General features: G+C 31.9%; 1 long non-coding RNA gene and 2 other non-coding genes across 3 annotated transcripts; 1 reads left to right on the plus strand and 2 right to left on the minus strand.

Moving 5' to 3' along the window:
• The first annotated feature begins 2509 nt into the window (after positions 1-2509).
• Positions 2510-3531, plus strand: LOC128283539 (uncharacterized). Its single transcript, XR_008273903.1, has 2 exons — positions 2510-2638; positions 3327-3531. It is a non-coding gene; the product is annotated as an uncharacterized LOC128283539 (long non-coding RNA).
• A 15334-nt stretch (positions 3532-18865) lies between these two features.
• LOC128284612 (small nucleolar RNA snoR138) lies at positions 18866-19004 on the minus strand. Its single transcript, XR_008275037.1, has one exon. It is a non-coding gene; the product is annotated as a small nucleolar RNA snoR138 (small nucleolar RNA).
• A 56-nt stretch (positions 19005-19060) lies between these two features.
• On the minus strand, positions 19061-19208 carry LOC128284598 (small nucleolar RNA U19). Its single transcript, XR_008275023.1, has one exon. It is a non-coding gene; the product is annotated as a small nucleolar RNA U19 (small nucleolar RNA).
• Positions 19209-23738: the final 4530 nt, after the last annotated feature.

Raw genomic sequence — 23738 nt, forward strand, 5'->3', positions numbered from 1 at the left:
ATGTAATTTTTCAAAAAAATAATTTTCTTTAAAGTTTTTAAACATGATCATACAACAAAAAATTAAAGTAAATAAGTGAATAAATACAAGCGAACAACATCAATCCAAATAAACAACATTAGTCCAAAAAAACAAAAAAAAATACAGCAAGATTATAATAAAAAAACATAAGTAATAGTCAAAGTAAACAACATGAGTCGAAGTAAACAACAACATTATAATAAAAAAAACATAAGAAAAAGTCCAAAATACAATAGAAACCTACACCACTCCAAACAAAAAAAAAATAACACAACAAAAGTTCAATTAACCAACAACAATAACAAACCAAACCAAACTAATAACAATAACACATAAGCTCAAAAACCATTATAGAATAGTTTAAGTTTCTTCATGAGTCCAAATAAACAACAAAAACAATACAACAACATTGTAATTTAAAAAAAAACATAAACAAAAGTCCAAAATACAATAGAAACCTACACCAGTCCAAAAAAAAAAAAGAAAAAAGAACACAACAAAAGCTCAATTATCCAACAGCAATAACAAACCAAACCAAACTAATAACAATAACACATCAGTTCAAAAACCACTATAGAATAGTTTAACTTTCTTCTTGTGCTTCAATCACAGTTGATAATCTTGAAACATCTAGTAAAAGTATTGATTGAGTTAGTTAAATGATAAAAAATGTTTGCAAAACTAAATTAAATAAACATTTAACTTTATAAACTAATGCTAAGTATGTTACCTTCTTGATCTTCGGGTATTTTGAATAAATCTAGCAAATTTAAAACAAAAGTGTTAGTTAAATTATTGGAATGCTTACTAATATAAATAATACAAAAGCTTATTTTATAAATTAAAATTTATATATTACCATCTTCCATGGTTTGAAGTTCATCAACATAATCTTCAAGATTGATGGCATCATTAGATTTCCGAAGCTAATCTTGTGTGCAAACCAAAGCCTCGACCATGAGAGGAGTTAGAGAACTTCTAAAACTATCGAGAACACGTCCACCCGTGCTAAATGCACTTTCCGAGGCAACTGTTGAGATAGGAATAGCAAGAATATCTCGAGCCATTTGTGCAAGAATAGGGAATCTAGGACTGTTCATTTTCCACCACAATAGTAAATCAAATGAACTTGAATTGTTTACTTCTTCATCCTCACCCAAATATCTATCCAACTCAAATTTTCTTTCTAATCCAACTTGTTTCTTCCTCTTAAGGCATTTTTGTTTGGCCAAGCCCGTTTTCATTTCTGACCGATCTATTTCCATTGAACTGCAAAGATTTGTTGAAGAACTAGATCTACCTTCAAACAATTCAATTCTCCCTGCATTAGAAGAATACTCATTGAACAAGCAATGCAATTCTTTATCAATCATTTTCATAATGTCATTAGCAACATTAGGAAAAAACAAGTTGACCCCAAAGTCCAAAAAACTCATTTTACATCGCGGATCAAAGATGACCGCCAAGTAAACTAGCATGTTGATCTTGTTTCCTTCAACCCAATACTTATTATATTTCTCTCTCATTTTGGAAGTCATAGAAATTATGTCTAGATCTCCACAATCTTGCCACCCATCAAAAAGACAATGTACATCCGTCAATACTTCAAAAAGTGAATGAGAGGTAACATGCAAAGATCCGGACACCTTCAATGTAAGATGATAAAAAGGCTCCAATACTTTTATAACTCTTCGAACAATTTCCCAATCATCAAATGTAGGAACTCCATCTCCAGTAGTAAGATCAAGAAAAAAATTATGGTTATCACGTACATATGATTAAAATGCACGCTCATATTTTTCGGCGACCTTTAATATCATATATGTTGAGTTCCATCTAGTAGGCACATCTAAACACAATTGAGCCTTACTATTTGTCATTTCTTCTTTTACCCGTTGGTTGAATTTTGTCAACCTCGATGGTGATGCTCTTATTTACCTCACAGCATGTAACGGCCTAATTTTCAGTGGTGTCGGAAATGGTGATTTGAGATCACTAAATTCGACAAATAAGATTGAACAAGATAGTAATTTAATATTTATGAGTCAAGTAAGAATTTAGAAGAATTTGTGAAATGGTGAAATTAGTGAATTAAAAGAATTTATTAGGTCAAACGGGTCAAAAATGAGGTATCGAGACCTCAAAGTTGAAAATCGAGCTATAAATATTTTTATAAATATTTATGGAGTGTCATTGAGTTAGTATTAAAGTTTCGTTAGAAAATTTTAACGTTTGGATGGCTAATTAATTAAAAGGATTAAATTGAAAATAGCACAAAATTTGTTAAATTGTGAGTAAATAGCTTAAGTATTTAAAAAGATGGATTTAAAGAGCAATTAGACCCAAAGGTTAATGACTGGACGGTTTGGGTATGAAATAAGCAAGAAAACAATGTGAACAAGGGCAAAATTGGAAATAGATAAAAGTTAATAGTTAAATAATGATGTAATTGAAAAATCTAGACATTTTTCATATTTTCTCACCAAAACGCCATAGAAGGTCCGGAGAAAGCTGGTTTTCATATTTTTACATCATATCAAGAATCCAAAGAAGAACGAGGAAAAGAAAAAGTTGCGGAATAGTCCCTAAATTTCAATATCTTCTACAAATTAGCCGGGTAAGTTCATATGGTTGAATTTAGATGTTTATTTGTGAATGATTGAAGTTTATAATGTGTTATTATATACAAATTTGTTGTGGGATTGTATAGATTTTGTTAATGAAAGAATAAATGTGGAAATGCAAATTAGGAAAAACGCAGGATCGAGTACGTTCAGTATCGTGACGTGTGATGAATTGATTGGGATAAGACCATGGTTGTTCCATGGCAAAGTGTGAAATGTAGGTATGGTATCATCCATACTGAGTTGTGAAATGTAGGTATGGTATTATCCATACTGAGTCATGAAATGTAGGTATGGTATTATCAAATCCATACTTGAGTTAAAAATGTAGGTATGGCATTTCCCATACCGAGTTGAAAATGTAGGTATGGTATTTCAATGAGGAAAACCATACTGAGTTGTGAATCGTGGCATTGAGCAACGACGTACTCAATTTCGTAAGCCGCTTCCTAATTTGATTATAAGAAATAAAGAGAAGTGATCCAAATGGAAGAGATTGAGTAGTTGTTCTTGTTGAGCTCAACTATGTGAATTATTATAACAATGGTTGTGAATCGCAGAAACTTTAGTAAGTGTTTTGGTATTGTTTGGAAATATTATGTTTGGTAAGCATTACTTTTAACCTATGAACTTACTAAGCTTCAATAAGCTTACTTGTGTGTGTTTAATATTTTTATGTAGATTGACTTGAAGTGAAGTGGGTAGATCGGATCAACACAACAAAGCACACTATCCAGATCAATTCCGGTAGCTTTTGTTTTATGTTTGAAGATTTATATGGCATGTATAGAGTTTAAATGAAATGAAGTAAAGATGTTATAAACTAGTTAACAACATTTTGTACTAAAATAGTTTTTGGTTAGTAGCAGTAGTCTGAGTTTGAAAATTCACCATAAATCATAAAAATATAATTATAGGTTGAATAAAATATGAAATTAAATCTTATTGAATCTAGTTTCACATAGAAGAAACGGTGTAAGCAAAAAGCTTTCATATCAGGAGATATTTGAATTTTTGTGAGACAAGGTCAGAGTGATTTTGAACTCCCCTGTTCTGATTTGTAAAAATCATTAAAATTATAAAAATTAATTAGGAGTCATACTATATATGTATGGATTCCTTATTGAGTCTATTTTTAATAGAAATAAACGTCTTGGTTATTTGAATTCTTTACATGGAGAAATTTGGTTTGTAGTGAACAGGGGTCAGAGCAGCCGAACCCTGAAACAGGGGAGACTTCAACTAATAAACTGTACTAATTGGCCCAACCAACAATTCTAGAAAAAAATTAGTAAGTAGATATATGAGCCTAGATTTGGGGAAAATTTATGGATTTAGATTTCGAGTTTTGTAACTCGAGATATGATTTTTTTTGCATCTGTAACGCAGTTGGACAGCTTGTCTGGAAAGTGTGATATAAATTGTTTGAATTTGTTTAAGTGCTCAAATAAGTTTAGTAATGCCTCGTGCTCGACTCCGGCGACGGTCTCGGGTAAAGGGGGCGTTACACAGCACCTCTAACTCGATCCACAGACACAGAAGCATCCTTAATATCGTATTGCACAATGAGATTAAGAATGTGTGCAACACATCTTATATGAATAAATTTTCCATTTGCAATAGAAGCATTTCGATGATTGAATTTCTTTCTCAAATACTCAATGGCAACACTATTGGCGGATGCATTATCAACCGTAATATTGAAGACCCTCTCAATCCCCCAATCTCGAAGACATTTTTCAATGGCTTGACCTATGCTTTCACCTCTATAAGCTGATATTGGGCAAAAATTTATAATCCTTTTTTGCAACCTTCACTCATCATCCACCCAATGTGTTGTTAAAACCATATAAGATATCCTCTGCAATGAAGTCCAAGTGTCTGTAGTCAAACAAACTCTACTTATATCTTTTTCAAAACAGTTCTTCATCACACTCTTCATGGAGTTAAATAAATCAAGACAACCCCTTCTAATTGTCTAACGAGATGGAAGAGTAAACCGTGGGAATGCTATAGAAAGAAAGTATTTGAAACCCTCTCCCTCTACAATTTTAAAAGGTAGTTCATCCACAATTATCATACGAATTAATGCTTTTCTAACAGCATCTTTATCAAACACCCAAGTTGATAAATCCGTTGTTTCTTGGCTAACATTCACAAATGCTAATTCTGATTGCTTCGGATTAGAAATATTACCTTGAGGTCTTTTTAGGCATGTTTTCAAATGGTTATTCAAATTTGTTGTAGAACCCGAAGTTGATTCCATGGTGTAAGTAACATCACAGGTATTGCACCTTGCTCTCTTCTCCCCCTCTTTGGTCACAAATTTGGTGAAATGGTTCCAACAAGCTGATCTTGGAGTAATATTTTTTCGAACATTTTCATTGGTTGTTGTTTGATCATCTTTACTTGGGGAATAATTTTGTGAACTTTGAGTTGAACTATCTCGTTTTGGATCACTCATCTACAAGAAAACATTTGTTGCAATCACTAACCATGACCAATAATTGATTTAAAATCAAACTTAATAAATTAGTTAAATTAAAAATTAATTAATATAATAGTATAAGAGCATAAATTAATTAATATAATAGTACAATAGCATAAATTAAAAATAGATAGCACTTAATAACACATTATAAGGATACTATTTCATATTTGTTAAGGCCTGTTTTGAAGAATAGATAGCACTTAATAAGAAATAAGAATACTTATATCTTATATCTGTTGAGGCCTTGTAGAAGTTGTTTTCTTATTTCTTCACACTCTTCATCACATTATAGTGGATAAAGCTAAAATCCCCTGAACCCTCATCATCGCCCACTGCTGTAGGTTTTTCCTTCTTCAATCATTGAAGAAAAATTAGCTAATTCATAAGGAAAAAAATCATATGAGAATTTACTAATTACAACTTGAACCAGTAATACAAAATTAATTAACTAATTAACTCATTCATAGTAAGTAATACACATAAACCTAGTATCATCGGATTACATTTTGATGGGAGAATTGTAATGCAATCCATACAATGAAGAATTTTAATACTAATTGATTTCTTCCAAAATGTTCTTCATACAAAATGAATTAAGATTTTCCCACTTTTCAGCCAAAACAAAATTATATTGAAGAAATAAGAAAACAACTTCTACAAGGCCTCAACAGATCAAAACTTTTGTCAATATTCCAACTCACCACGTTTGATTAGTTCTTCCTTTAGTGGTTTAGGTATTTGTCGAATAAAACTGGCCTTTGCATCTGCAATCAACTTCTTCCTACACAAAATTAGTTGAAGGTAAAAATCAAGGTTTGACATTTATGACGTTGACACAAATTGTGGGGATATTATTGTAATAAAAAGAAAAGGAATTAAAAAGGAAAAAAGAGTGTGTAGTGCATATAGCAAAGGAAATAGAAAGGCCATTTGTTATGTTTTACTCCTGGAAAATTGCAAAAACTTGCTGCAAAGAAAAGGGGCATACAAATTGAAATCCATGGTGAAAGGGAACCAGACATCACACAGTATCCCTCATAAAACAAACATTACATCTCAAAATGACCATTTATCCTAAAACGATACATTATGAACAAAACCCGCAGCATTTTTGCAGGCAAGAAAGCAAACTAAATTCTTGCAAACTAAACATAAGCTCAAATCAGTTCAATCACAGCAACACTTCTATCTCATTATCCAGGTCCATGTATGCACATGTTTATATCAAGGTTGAGTAATAAATAAGCCTTAGGTTTGAAAAACAATGCTTGAAAGCATTTTATTGACTCAAAAGCTCTGGGGAACCAAATCAGCCTTGGCTTGGAAAAAGAAAAAAAAATTGTCTTTCTTTGCAAGTATATGCTTCTACAGAAGTTTATCATACATGCCAACAATTTACACCATTTTAATGAAAATCTACAGCAAGAAGAATGCATCAAAATTCCTAAAGAAATCATGCATGCAAAGTAAACATAAAAATTAAATTACCCATACATGGACGTGTTACATAACAATTCAACAAAGACTTACTCGATTTGGAGTAAAGATTTTAATTTGAAAGTTGGAATGAATTAAAAGAAGAAGAAGGATTTTAATTTTAGGGGTTTTTTTTTAGAAAAATAAAGTTTAAGGTTTCATGGAAATGGGGGTTTGAATAAATAGTTTAATTTTAGGGTTTCATTTCATACAAAACAGAGTCGGGGGCGGGGAGAATCAGAGAATAAGAAAAATAATTGGAAATTGGAATTGGCTGCAGCTGGGGTATGGGGGGTTTGAATTGATTTGGATTTGGGGGAGGAATTGGCCAATTGGGTTTTGGGAAAATAATATTTTGGGCAAACGGGCTTGGGTTGGGGTGGGGAAAAAAATGAGATAAAATAAAATATTTGGGCTTGGGTTTAGTAATTACTAAAAGCTTAAAATTTAAAAAAATTAAAAATATAGTTTATATTCGGTTTATTCGAATTATTCGAGTTATTCAAATTCGAGAATTCAACTCGACTCGAACTCAAAATTCGAAAAAAATTCTAGTTGATTCGATTAATTCGATTAACTCGATTCGAATAATTCGAAATTCAAATTTTTTTCGATTTTTTTGAATCGAATCGAATTTTGCTCACCCCTACATATAATACCACGTCTAGGACGTTGGCATTGTACGAGTTTCCAAAGCTATCCGAGTAACCTTATTGATTCTGAATGGTTCAACGGGCATTCCGAGAAATAAATGAGTATATAAGTGTGCATCTGATTCAGGTATGTTGCAATGTATATGAAATTGAGCAATGAAAGTGAGTATGATTATGATCTATGTGAAAATGAGATGTGGTTAATAGCAAGTGAACTATAATCAAATGAATTATATGAGAAATGTGAAATGGTAATTGTGTTTTGCCATATATGATTCTGGTACGTGTGAATTATATATGAAATTCAGAAATGGTGGTGAATTTATTTCTAATGACGATATGTGAAATATATTATCATGAATGAAAGAAATGTATACAAATGAATGTGTATTATATGTGCTCGTTATATGACCTTGTGGTTCTATGATTCGAACATAAGAACTATGAAACAAGAAAAATGGTTTTGAGATATATTGTTTTGATTTGAAAATTGGATATGAAATAGATATCGAGATGGTGGTGTTATGATGTATGGTTCGTATATATGTAAATTGGCTAGTGAAACATGACATGTTTTGGTTGGTTACGTAATGAATATGTGCAAACTTGATTTATATAATTGATCTAATGGTTAATACTCAAATTTGAAAGCATGGTTTATATGTTCATGGATAAATAAGATAAGTGAAATTTATTAAGGTAGTGATATGTACTATATGAGAAAAATGATTGCATATGTGTATGAAATTAACTAAATTTGGCCTATTGGGTTGAATTATATATGTACTAGTGATGAATTATTTACTTATGGCTTACTAAGCTATCAAAGCTTACTCTATGTATTTTTTTTTCTACGCTTATAGAATTTCGGAGACTTGCTTGGGTTAGAAGTCATGGGAGACCTCATCATACTATATAGTATTTTTTTTGGTAAATAAATGCTTGAGATTTGGTTATGTGGCATGTATAGGCTAGTTTTGATATATTTGGTTTTGAAATTTGTATGTGTATAGCCATGCGAAAATGGCTTGATCATGATGCTAATGTTGGTATTTATATTTGGTCTTGATGTTGGTTATATGACTTAGCAATGAGGAATGGTAAGTAGGATGTATATTCGGCTTATCAGTAGCTCATTTTTGAGGTATGGAAAATGGTATAATTTGGCTTAGTAATATGGTAAAATGGTGATTATATTTTGGGTATGTTTGATGGTCATTTGAATAACTATAATTGATATATTATTGTGATGTTAAGTTATGAGATAGCATATTTAGCTTAAAAGATTGAGTGATAGTAATGTGGTTAATGATTCGATTATATGATAATGTTGGTATGTGTTTATTTTTACTATGTAATGACTTGACATTTATGAATGAGTGGTGAGATGCTATTTGAGTTTGAGAATTATGAGAAATGTGCTTTTCTCTGATAATGTCTCGTAACCTAATCTAGCGACGGATTCGGGTTAGGGGTGTTACATGGTAACCCTAATGACATGTCATTTGTATCCTATACATTCCTAAGGTTTAAACAGGGCTCAATAGTCATCGAAACGTCGTTGGATTTTCGTCGTAACTTGATATAATAAATAGCATATAGAACATAAATCAAATAACATTAAAACGTTATTTAAACATACGAACTTACCTCGATTTTAAAAATGTCAAAATATGATCACTAATCCGAGACTTTATCTTTTCCTCGATCTAGATCCGTATGAGGTCTAACTTTATCTAAATAAGAAAAATAAATCCATTTAATAATCATTCTATTCAATTCAATCCAAAATTCATACTTTTACAAAATTACATTTTTACCCCTAATGTTTTAACTTCTTTACAATTTAGTCCTTAAGTACGTAAATGACAATTTCTGAAATTTCATCTATATATCATGCTTGTCGATTTACCTAGGGACTCATATCAACCCACACAAATCATCAATTCATAATTTCATCATGATATTTTACTACTTTTACAAATAAGTCCCTAAATGATAATTTTATCAAAAATCACTTTACAAAAGTTATTTATTTAACAATAAGGACTCATAATCTTTCATCAAACTTCATAAATCATGCAAGAAAATTCATGGTGAAACCCTAAACCTTTAAAAGTTTTGCAAATTAGTCCATGGGCTAGCTAGATTAAGCTACGACTTCAAAAACATAAAAAAAACATTTAAAAACGGAAGTGAAATACATACCATGCAATCAAAAGAAGGTGACCAAACCCTAGCTATGGAGTTTTGACAATTCCATTAAAGGAAACCAAGTTTCGCAGATGATATCTTTGTTTTCTTTCTTTTGTTTTTATGATTTTAGCCTTTATTTATTTAATTATATTTTTAACCTTTAAAAACATCCTTAATTTCAATAAAACCAAACCTATAAATTTCCACTACCATAGAACTGGTCTAATTACCACTTAAGGACTTTTACATTAAAGTTTTATAGACATTTGATACCTTTAGCTACTAGAACTCTACTTTTTCAACTTTTATGATTTAGTCATTTTCACTTAATTAAGCATGCAAACACAAAATTTCTTAATTAAATTTTTATACGACACTACTAACATACCATAGACATTAAAATAATAAAATAAATATTTTTATGTCAGATTTGTGGTCCCGAAATCACCATTTTGATTTTACTAAAAACGGGTTGTTACATCTCCAATGGTTTTTACTATTCATTTGCCACTATACTGACAGGTACTTTCTTATTTACTCCTTCCAATTTTAGTAAATATTCTGTAATGAATTAAACCAAACTTGCCCCTATTTGTATCTTATTTTTATGAACCAATTTATTTTTGGTTGTCCATAATCCCCATATTACGCACACTATTGTTCTAATTTGATGCTTAAATTTTTTTTCGAATAAAGCCTGTATCCAGTCCTTATACTGTAACTAATCTTGCTCCAGGGTCCACCCAATTCCATGTTTGGACCAAACATCAGCTGTAAATGGGCAGTCTCTAAACACATGATCTGTGGTTTCAGTACTGTTAAAGCACCTCGGATAGTTTATTGCGTTTCCCAATATGTGTTGATGTAGATTAGAAAGAGTAGGACGAAATTTATTTAGGGTTTTCCATACCAAGATTTTTGTTTTTTGGGGTAATTCCACCATCCATAGTTTTTTGTACATGGGCTTGTAATAATTTTGACTTGTTTGTAAATTTGTTGCTCTGTCATTCTGTATTAAATTTTTGCAACCACTTTGCATCGTATAAACCCTTGAAGCTTCCTATCTTCATGCCATTCTATCTACTTATTGCTCAATAGGAAGGGAAATACATAAAATCCGCTCAGCATGTTCGGAATGAAAGGTGCTTCTAATTAGCTCTTCCCTCTAGCAATTTAAATTTTGTTCAATTAAATATAAAATATATACAAGATTCTAGTCCATTTCAGATAAATGAATCTTATGATCTTCAGTGCCTAAGACCCACGCCTCATTCCAAATTCGTATCTGCTTTCGTAAGCCAACTTGCCAACAAATCCCCTTCTCAAGAAGTCCTTTGCCTATCATAAACTTTTTCAGGTATATGATAGTAAGTTTCCCAATCTTGCTTGCAAGAAATTTGAATTTGGATAGTACTACGCTTTTAATGACTTTACTAATAATGAATCTGGATAATAAATTACACACCAACCTTGCTTTGCTAACAATGCCACATTAAACATCGATAAGCATCTAAAGCCCATTCCACGATATTATTTCAATTCACCAAGCTTCCTCCACTCACACCAATGAATTCCATGTTTATCATTTAGTTTTGCCACCAAAATTGACCCATAATGTTTTCCAATTGTGCACAAAACGATTTTTGTAACAAAAACATGCCATATAGTAGGTAAGAATTGCCTGTAGTACTGCTTTTATAAACACCTCATTTCCTCTAATTGACAAAAATCTTGTACTCTACCCCTTGACCTGACTGATCATTTTATCCTTTAGGAGTTGGAAAGTTGTTTTTTTTTATCCCTCCCTAACATATTTGATAGACCCAAGTATTTCTCTAGATTTCTTGAGGCTCGTACTTTCAGTATGTTCGCTAATTGCTCCCTCTTCTACTCCGAAACATTTGAGCTAAAATATATCATTGACTTATCAAAATTTATGCATTGACTAGAACAAATTTAATACTCTCGTAAAATGTTTTTAAGGTTATAGGCTCTCCTTTCTATAGCATCCCCAAATAAAATGCAATCATCCGCAAAAAGTAGGTGCATAATAGTTGGACCCTTACAACATACCTTTTCCCCTTTAATAGTACCTTCCCATTACACTAACCTCATTAAAGAAGAAAGGCCTTCACTAAAAATTAAGAATAAATAGGGGCTTAATGGATTACCTTGATGCAACCCCCTCATTGGTTTGAAACGCTCACCCATCTCACCATTCATGCATACTAAAAAATTGACTAATGTTACACACCGTATAATTAAGGACACAAAGGGCTCTACAAATCCCATCCTATGTATAACTTTTTCCAAAAAAGACCACTTCACCCTATCAAACGCCTTACTCATGTCTAGTTTTAGAGCTAAACTTCCATGTTGGTCCATTCTTCTCTGTTTTGGAGAATGCATTAATTCATACGCCAATAGAACATTATCTGTAAAAAGTCTTCCTAACACAAATGCACCTTGGACTTTATAAATACAAACGTTTAATACTTTTTGGATTTGATTAGTGATGTATCATGAAACTAACTAAAAATACGACAAAGGCAAGTGCACCTATCGATAAATAGTATAGCTATGGTGAGTAGAGATATTGTATCCACGAGGACTAAAAGTATTAGTCATTACTGTTTTCCTATTATTTAGCCGACAAATTGGAGTGATGGGTTTTAAACTAAAATTAGTAACTTAATTTAACTAAGAACTCAACAGAAAATGAATCAGGAAAATAATTGAATAATAACCAATGAGAGAGACAATATCCAGGAAAGAATCCACCTAGACTTCATCTATTATTATGAATCAGAATTAAACAATTTATTTACTTGGTATCTTGATCCATAGAAATCCATAAATTATGCTAATATCTTTTTCGAGAGTAATAGCAACTGAGTCTAAGTTGATTAATTGATATTTCTTTTTAATTAAAACTTCTATTATCGCATTTAAATCAATTTATGGATTCTCCTATTAGATTTGACTCTAATCCGGTAGATTTATGTCATTCTATTTCTAGGATTGCATGCAACTCCACTTAATTATGCTAGATCTACTATTAAACATAGATTTTTGCTCCTCTAATTTAAGCACATTAAACATGAATTAATATCTCAGAAATATTAAAACAAGAAATTAAAACACATAACTAAGAACAAGAATCAAGTATTTATCGCGTAAAGCAGAAATCAAATAATAGAATTCATCATAGGTTTCATCTTCCTTAGGTATCTAGGGAATTAGTTCATAATTATGAATAAAAACATCACAAATTTAGAAAAACCAAAAGAAATAAAAAAAACTCATAAAAACTTCAAAAGAAATTAAAAAGATGTCTTCAATCTTGATGGAAATTGCTTTAGAGTTGGCTCCAATGATGTTCTTCGAGTTATTTTCTTCTATATTCTCTAATGGCTCTCATATCTCTTCTTCTATTTGATATTTATAGACTTTAGAATGCTCAGAAAGCCTAAAAATTGTGTTTTCCCACATGTTTGGGAAGCAAGTTGCGAAATCAACATGATCTGGCACATGGCCGTGTGTCCAGCCTGTGTGGCTTTTGAAATATGCTCTTTTTGTCTAATTTTCTCTCCTTTTTTGCTTCTTTAGTTCCCAAATGCTCAACTAAGTATAAGAATATAAATTCAAAGGATTAGGAGTATCAAATTCATCAATTTGCATAAATAATAATCCAAAAATGCATTAAGAATGGGATTAAAATATATTAGTTTTATCATTTACCAATTAGTCACTGCCTTTGATATAATCTTGTAAATTACTGTCCATAGGCTAATAGGGCGGAAATTTTTTAGGTTGGTTAAACTTTCCACTTTAGGTATAAGAATGATGTTTGTCATATTGACCCCATCAAATGGACCTCCGTCATTTAATATATCAAGACAGAAATCTCCAACCTCTTTCCCAACAATATGCCAATACTTTTGTAAGAAAAGTGTCGAGAAGCCATTACTCTCGGAAGCTTTAGTTGGCCCCATGCTTTTAAGAGCAAGAATAACTTCTTCTTTAGTATATTTTTCAGTTAAGCCTTTATTCATTCTATCTGAAACGCACACCTCAATCCCTGAAAGTATGTACTCAGGATTGCCAACTCCACTTGAGGAAAAGATGTTTTCAAAAAATCTCTTCGCATCCTTCGCCATCTCTCTTTTTTCCGTAGTTATTTGCCCCTATTCGTTCTTAAGCTCCTCTACCCGATTTGCTTTTCTTCTTTAAAACACAAAATTATGGAAGAATTTTTTGTTTTTATCTCCTTCTTTTAACCAATTCATCCTTGCTTGTTGCTCTCAATACCTTTCTTCTTTTTCAATTTCCAAATTTAAATAAATTTTGGCATTAATTAGTTTTGCCAAATTCTCATTTATTCTCTCCATTCCATCGAGTTCCTTAATTCGAGCAAGTAATTTCCTTGATAGCCTTCTACGTAATTTTTTTATTCTCATTGCCCATCTTTATAATCCTTTCCCTACTAATTCTAATTTCTCCATCACTCCTCCCCTACTCATTGCCCATAACCTCTTCACAAGATGTCTTCACGGTCCACCATGTTTCAAATCTTAAATCTTCCCTTATTTTACTCATCCCTTTTTGTTTAGTTTGAAAAAATAAAGGAAAATGGTCAAAAAAGGAATAAGACAAATGCCGAATTGTGTATTGAGGAAATAGATCAATCCATTCTCTGTTTGCAACCCCTCTGTCAAGTCGTTTTTTAATATTTGTTTCAGGAAGGTTCTTTCGTTCCTACGTAAACCACCTACCAACATACCACACATCCTTTAATTGACAATTATTCTGAGTTGTCCTAAATTCTTCCATGTGAACTTCATCCCTTAGCAAACTCCCTTCTTTTTCAAAAGAGTATAGAATCTCATTAAAATCACCACAAACCGACCATGCGTAACTTGATTCCTCTCTAGTCTCCTTAACATGTCTCATGCCCACTTCTTCCTTGAGCCTTTAGTGCCCCATAGAATCCAATCATTCGCCAAGTTGATCTTACTTCACTATCCTCAATGTCAACACTAATGTGATTATTAGAAAAACTCCTCTATCTTATCGATACCTCACATTTTTATCCAAGGCTTAACCCACCCCTTATTCCTATTACCAGCACATTAATACCACAACGAAACTTGTATCAGTGTCTAACTCTTTCGATCAAGAGCTGTCTAATTTTGTCTAAATAAAGAAGACAACTTAGGGATTGTATAACTTTAGCATATGCTAAAGTCTTCTAACGCCCCGTGGACTCACCAATCCATGAACGTTCCAACTTAAGATTTTCATTGTGTCCTGTCGGCTTGCCTATTGTCAGCTACTGATATCTGTTTTTTGCAAATTGTTCCTTTATGTTCTCTAAGTCCAACCTCACTTGCATGTGTAAATCAACCTTGTGCTAGAGTGTTTGACCTATGTCTCCTCTTCCATTCTTCAACGGTAGCTCCTCACAATCCTCATCCATATCCTCCTTATCCCCCTCACTTAATAATACTACCCCCTTTCCTATGTCTTAGCTATTCCTACCCTCCAAACTAAACCCTAAAGCATGGTTAATAAACCTCAAGTTATGTCGTGTATGGAAGCTACTCACCACTCTATCGTTATTCCCAACTTCTTGCTTGCTAGCTTCTTTCCCAAAAATTTTCCCCATATTGTCTTCCCTCAACCATATGCTTGGCGTGACGCCCATCTGCATTCCACTTCTTTGAACCCTGGATTAATCCTTTTTCGATAAAATCTATCTCCATGCCCCAAACATCCACAAAGAAAGCAAAATAAGGACAAATTTTTATATCGAAATTTCACATAAACCGAATCTGACTGGAAAATCAAAATCTTTTTCATTCTTTTCAAAACTTTCTAAAATCTATCTAAACCTTAATGCGCATAAAGTTTTAAAATCCCTGATTAAGCTATTTTGTATCATGTTCTAGGAATTTACTAATAAAATCCCCTAATTGTTGCCCCACATAATCAGAGAAGAAACCCAATGGAAGATTGTGAACTTGCACGCAGAAATTAGCATACACCAACAATACTAAATTTGAATATTCGCCATCTTTTAATCTATGAAGCAGAAGGAGATGGCTATTGAACGTCCAAAGCGTTCTGCTCATCACCCACTCCACATCTACCTCATAAAAGAATCTGAAGAGATAACATTTCTCACCTAGGTTAGAGATCTAGCTTCCCCCTAACGAGTGTCATAAATTAGCCATGTTCTTCATTGCAGGAAAGTGAACCACACTCGCTGTGAGGCAACATCCAACTAAGCATAATTCATACAATGATCTCTGTGGTCTAGCCTCCATCCCAAATTGCATGCATTCATCCTCTTCTTTGTCACGATTTAAAATTGTCAACTCCTTCTCTATTAGTGTCATCTCTACCGCACTTCAACAAATTTAGCTATTCTCGCTTATAATCGAGATTTTGATCCTAACAAAATCAGTTTTTGTAACCGTTACTTGGAGTATCTTCTTTTTTTAAAAAAAAAAAACTTCCTTATTGACGGAAAAAAATCTTATCGTAAGCAAAAACCCAATCATAAAAACCCTAAACTTTGCTAGACAAAATCATGCGACTTTGAGAGCAGGCTTGTAATTTATGTTTTGAATGTATATATAATTGTTATATATTATAATATATTTTCATTTGTTATATTATAATATATTTTCATTTGTTATTTTTATATTATAGAAATAATATAGAAATTTTATAAAAATAAATTTCAAAAACAACAATTTTTTTACTTTTTGGAATCTTAAATCATTTCTATTAATGACAGAAAATCATATTTTTACATTTTAATTTTATATAATAAATATTATAAAATAAATTTTCTAAAAATTAAAAATATTTTTTGAATTTATATATATTTATAATTTTATTTTGAAACGTTATAATTTTCTCTATAATATATGCTATTAAAATATTGTTCCAGAAATTTTATATTCTATAAAAAAGCTACTTTTAAATATTTAAATATTATTTTATTTAATTTACCCTAAATTCGAATTCATTGATTATTATCAACTTACTAAATATTACCGTCTAATTGACGTCAAATTCATAATATATATAAAAATTCAAATAATGAATATTTAAAATTTATATGTAAACTTTAAAATTTATATTTAAACTCACTTGAATAATAATAAAATTAATATCCAAATGTCAATCAACAAATTGCTCAAATCTGTGATTTTAGAATAATCAAAAGCAAAACAAATAATATGAATATAAAGATTTTTCCCTACCATTTTCATATTTCCCAAATAAACCTCTCTTTTCAACGTAACAAATGTTTCGGCACTGACAAAATCAAAAAAATTTGGGAGCAGAATTAAATTATATATTTTATAATAATAAAAATATAATTTTGTCATTTTAATAGGTTATATCTTTATATTTTTAGAAGATTAAATCAAATTTTATTATTTTTAGAAGATCAAAAATAATTTTATCATTATTAATTTAAAATTTTATAAATTATAAATAACTTAACTAGAAAATTTTTCATTTTAGGAGTTCCAATCCCCTCCACTGGGAAGAATATGGGAAGAATGCTAGGATATAAGAGGATAGGTTGGGAAGGGATGGTTCGGAGTGGCACATTTTGTTTCGGGGCATGAAGGTTAATAACATTCTTTAAGTCCCCATTGTGCAGCTTATGCAGAGTGACAGTTTATGCTTGGGGTCATTCGACTAATGGGATTTGTCGAACTTGCTTTTGCAACCTTTGAGCTATAACCAGCTTGAATTGTTTCAACACCAATGACTAAACACAATCGGAGACACAGTGATCCATATATTTCAAGATTGTCAAGTCTAGGAGGCATTATGATAGTTTACATGCATAGACCGGTTACAATATGTAGGTTTTATAAATTTATCTATATATATCTATATATATATAAATAACTAAAAAATTTAATTAATTATAAAACATTTATTTATTTTTATTATGTATGACATGAAATAAAAATAAGAATTGAAGCGAAATCTTTGAGTAACAATCATTGATTGCTAAAATTTAAAAATTAATTTTTCAGTAGAACCAATTTATTTAGCACTACCTGTGTAAAAATCAATTTAGTACTAATATTTTGAATATTTTGAGAACCAAAAATAAATAATAATAGTAGAGCAAAAATAAGCAATAGTAATAAAACCATAGAGAATGACACCACTACTTTAATATGTTAAAATTTTTTTATAATGATTATTTTTTATTTAAAACTAAAATTATTATTTTGTTTAGTAAAACCATAAAAAATGGCATCACCATCTTTGAACTTTTTATTTTTTATTTTTAATTTAAAATTAAAATTATTATTTTATTTGATAGAGACATAAAATTGATGTCATCACAATAAAAAATTAATTTTTATTATTAAAACAATTTAAAAATCTAAAAAATAAGTCTCCCATATTAAAGGTAATGACACCATTTTCTATAACTCCAAATAAAATAATAATTTTAATTTTAAATTAACAACAAATAAGAAAAACTAAAATAAACAGTGCCACCAAATAAAATATTAATATTAATTTTAAATTAAAAAATTAATTACTATTAAAAATATAATATATTAAAATAATGATATCACTTTCTATGACTCCACTATTATTTATCTTTTGACCCAAAAATATTAATATTAAACTGATATTTAATTTTTAATTCTAATTGGCTTACATTGGAAGTGGGTGGCAAAAATCTCTTCACCAAATTTCACTACTCATTTATGTACACAATAAAGAAGTGAATTATTTTTATAATTAATCAAAATTTTCAGATTACTTTTATAAAAAAGCGAAATATGCAATACAACTTCTAGATACAGATGCTTGATGGTCTTGCTCTGAACCTATGGATAGGGGCAATAATTAAGTTATTCAGGGGGAAAGGTTAGAATCAATAGGAAGTAGAAACACTGCATTCGATGGGGTTGGAGAGGCAGCAAACATAGAGGAGATGGTCCAGTGAGGGGCGGACTTGGTTGTCACATGGAATGGTTTGTAATTCCGCCTTGGCTACTGGGTCTAAAATTTGTGCAAAACCAAAAGCTTAAGAGGTTAAATAAAAAAGAGCAAGTTTGAAGAGAAAATCAGACTCTAACCTGCTAATGTTTTTAGCACACATACATCAGTTGAATTGTAATTCAAAATCATACTCATGCATTAAAACCCAAAGTTAGCATTTAATTTTGAGTTTCAATCTACCTTCAAACGGGAAAAATCATATTTAAAACATTTTGTTAAATAATGTAAAGGGCTAAACCCACTAGAATTTAAATCATTATTCTAATTAAGTCGATCAACCATATTTTATTTTCTTCTTTTAAAAACCTTAAAAATGACTGCAAAACTGAAAACAAAAATAGGAATGTACGAAAACAATCTAGGAAAGGAACGGAGGAAAATCGTTCCTTACCCTCAAACTGGTTCGACTTGATCTCAGCCTCTGTCTGAACCAAACGGCGTCGGATTACAATCTAACCTTCTGGTTATTCGAGAGGCGTTCTTGTTAACACCATATATTATTATATTCACCCCAAAAAAATCGTAAAAAATAGGGAAAATGTCCAAGGCTGCTTGGGGGACAATGGGTGAAGAAAGAGGAGCCAAGAGTCCCCTCAAAAAGGCCTTGGTTAAATCGACCAGAAACATCAGAAACCCGATATCTCTGTTTTTCGAATCGATTTCTGCCTCCTAACTAAGCCAATTGCGAAACTTGGATTTCATTCACATGGCTACTCAAAGAGGCAAATAATGAAGCAAATTTTTAAGAGAAATGGGTTGTTGGCTGGAGAGAAGAGGCGCTCTAGGGTTTTAATAAGATGGGAGGAGATCGGTTAGGGTTTTCTGGTAGAGGCCTATTATAGCAAATGGTTCCCTACAATTGCACAGATGCCCTTTCATTATTTTCCATTTTTATAGTGTGTGTACTTCCATTACATGGTTTAAGACTTAAAGAAGTCGGTCCAATGGGCTCTGCATCTGCATTTTAAAAGCCCCTACAAATATATGCTTTAAGCTTAGCATATAATTGGGGGTATAGGAGTATGAAACTTTTATATATATATATATATATATGGTATCTGTACCTTTTTTCCCTTCTATATGCATTTGTAAAAAAAAAATTACATTTTAGTTCTTAAAAGTAATTGTGTTAGTATTTTAGTGTTTAAATTAAGTTTTAGAATTAGATCCGATAAAACCTTAAAATTAACTAATAACATTAATAATTAATTTTCTTTAAATCAATTAGACAAATTTAACAAATTCAAAATACTAAATTTATTTTATTAACAAAAATTCAAATTTAATAATATTAATAATTAACGTTTATCATATCAATCCTAAAATTTAAACTAAACGTAAAAAATTAACAACCTTGTCTTTTAAGTACCAAAACATATAAATTGTACTAAATACAAGTAACATAATAGAAAATAAAATAAGTATCATATAAAAAACTAGTGTGCACATACCTAAGCGATGCACGGGCTGTAGATAGTGATTAATTATAATGTAAAATTGTAAGCTTATGTGATGACTTGATAGCTAAGGGTGTTTATAGTTCTAGGTGTGACCTGAATACAAATTGTGCTAGTTACGTTGGTTGTTCAAACTTTACTCTATTATTATAATTTATCAAAAAAAAAGTACTGTTAAACTATTGTAAATTTGTATACAATCGGGAGTGATTACCTTATTAATTTTGTCCGGAAGGAATCGACCTTCTTCTTTATATGATATTGCATGCAAACGTGCAACAATGGAATTCTTGCTTCCATTCTTAAAATTGGAGTCATTTAAATAAATTTCAAATATGTACAACCGACCTCTCAATCTTTGAATACTTCTCTCAACCTTTTCATAATCATCACCCTAAATAAAATCAAATTAAATTAAATGTGCACGAATAACAAATGTTTATTTTTAAAATAAGCAAAGTGGCCTTGCTATTTATCTAGAATAATTGATCGGCAATGTAATCAAGAATGCGAATTGCTATTCCATCGAGAATGATGAAAATAAAAGGCCTTCCCGATCGTGTCTACAACGAATGCTGTAAACTTGTACCTTGGAAGAGGCCGTTGGATTTGTTCTGCACAATGTTTGCAACATTATTCTCCTGCGATCTCCGTCACTTTATTCCGATGAATTGGGCATGATAAGTAATACCACCAAAAGTAGTATCAACTTCAATTATTGTAGCATGAATTGAGAACCTTCTAACCAATTCAAATAGTTAATAAATAATTTGATTTAACATATATGTTGCAACTAATGTTTGTGTGACACCCCACACCCGACCTGACCGTTAAATCTAAATGCGAGAAATACATTCGTTGCCTGGGCAACTCAGACTAATTTCATACATTTAATTCAATAAGAAATCACAATTAAACTTATTGTGACAACCACTTCTATTAATTAAGATTCATTTTTAAGTCTTTTGTTAGAATTAAGTAACCCAAATTCTTATTTAAATAAAATACGATGGAAAATAAAATAAAAGTAAAATCCATATAGAACTAGACTTCTTTTATTTTATTTTAGAATAAGGTTTTAAACCTTATTAAACTCCATCTATTTTATATTGATTAGGATAAGGTGTTTCAATCCTACTAGAATATGGCTTTGCAAGCCTATAAATAGACATAGTCTATTCCTCTTGTATTTGAGTAAAAATTTTTCGACATAGTGAATTTTCTTCTCCTCTCGCCTGTGGTTTTTTTCCGAAAGGGTTTCACGTAAAATTTATGTGTTCTTTATTTTTATTTATTTTATTCTATTTTATTTTTCACAAATTGGTATCGAGCTTAGGGTTATTCATCTTGATCACGGTAATGGCGTCTTTGAAGTATGAAATTCATTGTTGGATCGCAACACCGATTTGCGTTGTGGCAAATTAAGATGCAAGCGCTTCTTGCACAAATGGATCTAGAGGATGCCCCGCTAGGATAGATAAGATGCCTTCGACATTAACAGATGAAGAGAAGAAGCGTAAGGATCGAAAGGCATTAACACAATTACATCTGCATTTGTCCAACGAAATTTTGCGGGATGTGATGAAAGAGAAAACGCCACGCATTATGGAAGAGGCTAGAACAAATATGTATGTCGAAAACTCTAATAAGCAAGTTGCATATGAAGCGGCGTCTTTATGCTCATCGTTTGGAGGAAGGTGCGTCAGTACACGAACACTTAATGTGTTTAAAGAAATTCTCTCAAACTTGGAGGCCATGGAGGTTCAGTATGATAAGGAAGATCTAGGGTTGATTCTACTTTGTTCGTTGCCCCCGTCTTAATGAACCTTTAGAGACACGATTTTATATAGCCGCGAGTCTCTCACAGTTGATGAGGTTTATGATTCTTTAACCTCGTATGATAAGATGAAGCATCTTGTGGTTAAACCCAACTCTCAGGGAGAGGGTCTCATTGTTCGTGGGAGACAAGACCAGAATGTTGATGATGATCGTGGTAGAACACAGGAACGGAATCCTCGTGGTAAATCTAAGGGTAGATCGAAATCTTCAAACAGAGGTAAAACTTGCAACTTCGCAAGAAGAAAGGGCACATTAAATCTGAAAGTGCTATAAGCTACAAAATAAGATTAAAAGGAGGCTGCGAATCAAAAGGGAAAACAGCCAGAAAATTCCGGTGAAGCTGATGTTGTAGAAGACTACAGCGATGGTGAACTTCTAGTTGCTTCAGTCAATGATTCTAAAGTAAGCGAGGAGTGGATACTTGATTCAGGCTGCACCTTCCACATGAGTCCCAATCGGGATTGGTTTACAACTTATGAAACGATGATCTCAAGGTGTTGTTTTGATGGGAAATAATGCTTCATGTAAAATCGCGGTGTTGGAACAATTAAAGTTAAGATGTTTGATGGAGTTGTCGAACACTTAGTGACGTGTGGCATGTTCCGAATTGAAAAGAAATTTAATTTCGTTGAGTACTCTTGATTCAAAAGGGCAGATACACACCGAAAGTGGGGTTTTAAAGATTTCAAAGGGTCCCTTGTTGTGATGAAAGGGCAAAGAAAGATTGCCAAGTTATATGTTTTACTGTGGTTCTCATCATATCGGTGATGCAATTGTCGCTTCCTCTTCCTTGTCGATGATGATATTACTAAACTTTGGCATATGCGCCTAGGGCATATGAGTGAGAATGGCATGGCGAATTAAGCAAAGAGGACTTCTTAATGGGCAAGGAATTTGCAAACCTGAATTTCGTGAGCACCGTGTTTTGGGAAGCAAAGAGAGTTCAATTCACTAGAGGAATCCATAACACGAAGGAAACGTTGGAGTATATCCATTACGATCTGTGGGGGCGTCCAGAGTGCCTTCGAGAGGTGGAGCTAATTATATGCTAACCTTTATTGATGATTTTTCCGTAAAAGTTTGGGCATTCTTCCGAAGCGAAAAGCGATGTGTTTTCCACATTTAAGTCTTGGAAAATTATGATTGAAAAACAGACGGAAAAGCAGATAAAATACCTCCGCATGCACAATGGCTTAGAGTTACGCTCGATGAGTTTAATAGATTGTGCAAGTCGAAGGATCATGAGACACTTGACGATTCGTCATACTCCACAAAGAAAAGCGGCGTTGCGAGCGAATGAACGAACGATCATGGAGAAGGTTCGATGTATGTTGTCAAATGCCAACTTACCAAAGTCATTTTGGGCGAAGCGACCTCTCTCGCATGTTTTTGATCAACCGATCTCCATCCGTTGCCATTGAGAAAAAGACTCCACAAGAGGTATGGTCCGTAATCCTGCTAATTATTCGATTTAAAGATTTTTGGGTGTCTGCGTATGCTCATGTTGATAATGGAAAATTGGAACCGAGATCCATTAAATGCGTTTTCTTGGTTATAAAGTGGTGTAAAAGGCTATAAGTTATGGTGTCCGAAAATAGAAAAGTTGTGATTAGCGAGAGATGTTGTTTTTGATGAAACTGCTATGCTACCTAACTTATCTCTTAAAGACTCTTCCAATAAAGAAAACCAAAAGCGGTGGAGCATCGATTAATACTGAAATCAACTCCTCAAGCCAGTACAAAAATTGAGAAAAGAGTTGCTTCTTCACCGCAATACTCTATCGCCAAAAACAGGACAAGAAGAGAAATTAAACCTCCAAAGAAGTATGCCGAGGTTGATCTAGTTGCTTATGCTTTAAATGTGGTGAAGATATAGATGCGAATCAAGAGCCATTTAATTATTCGAGGCGATTAGTGTG

This window comes from Gossypium arboreum, chromosome 11, assembly GCF_025698485.1.
Source record: "Gossypium arboreum isolate Shixiya-1 chromosome 11, ASM2569848v2, whole genome shotgun sequence".
NCBI lineage: Eukaryota > Viridiplantae > Streptophyta > Magnoliopsida > Malvales > Malvaceae > Gossypium > Gossypium arboreum.